This window comes from Rhinopithecus bieti, unplaced genomic scaffold (genome assembly GCF_001698545.2).
Source record: "Rhinopithecus bieti isolate Rb0 unplaced genomic scaffold, ASM169854v2 scaffold_17824, whole genome shotgun sequence".
In the NCBI taxonomy this organism is placed as follows: Eukaryota; Metazoa; Chordata; class Mammalia; order Primates; family Cercopithecidae; genus Rhinopithecus; species Rhinopithecus bieti.
The window spans coordinates 5,208-6,330 of NW_016808861.1; positions in this window are offsets into that span (position 1 = coordinate 5,208).

Consider the following 1,123-nt stretch of genomic DNA (forward strand, 5'->3'; position numbering starts at 1 on the left):
ACAAACGTACATTTTGAGTCCTATATTTACATCATACGGAATGAGTTGTGAATATTTTTCAGATGGAAAAAACATATTCAGAAGGAACATCTCAAATTTACTATGTATCATAAGCTGAAGATCTTATGTAAGTTTTTTTTTTTTTTTCCCCGAGAAGATCTGGAGTAAAGTCTGATTTAAGTATTTATTTCCTTTTTTTTTTAATTTGAGATGGAGTTCCATGCTTATTGCCCAGGCTTGAGTGCGGTGGCATGACCTTGGCTCACAGCAGTGTCCCCCTCCTGGGTTCAAACAATTCTGCCTCAGCCTCCTGAGTAGCTGAGATGACAGGCATGTACCACCACGCCCAGCTATTTTTGTATTTTTAGTAGCGACGGATCATTCTCCATGTTGGTCAGGCTGGTGTCAAACTCCCAACCTCAGGTGATCTGCCCGCCTCGGCCTCCCAAAGTGCTGCAATTACAGGCTCCCCGCTGATGTTTTGAATTTCTAACAAGCTCACCAGTAATGATAATGTTTTTGGCCTAACAAGGATATTTTGTCAAACATGCAGTAAGTGGTAGAGTCTGTGTTTTCCCAGTTTTTCTAGCCTGTAAACAAAGATAAGAGCCTTCATTTTCTAAAGAAAAATATGTAGAAAAAAATAAAGGACAACTGCCAGATTAAATGTGATCGTTTATGCAGAGTAGCTGTATAAAGATACTTAATTGTGAAGAGAAAAATAACTCTATAGTGGAAAAAATCTATCAGAGAGCTATTTCACCAAGTAAATCATTAACCATTAACTGCACTAGGACAAATTCTTATGATATGCTAATGCACACAGAAGAACACAGCATCACTGTTGAAATATTCCTCCCCAATGCAGTAAACTGTAGTCTGAATTTAACCATAAAGAAACATCAGTTTTATGCACACTTCAAAATACAGGTAACTCCTATGTTCTGTAATTTCTAGTAGTAATTTTAAGTAGGCTTCATTTAGCACCCTAGAGAGCAGGTATATCCTAATAATTTTTTTTCAGAACTTTCTGCTTAATAAATACCTTTCCATTTAAATAAACATTTTCTTAATCCCATTCTGCATAGGGCTAATGGAACACACAGATGGAGCCTCAACATTC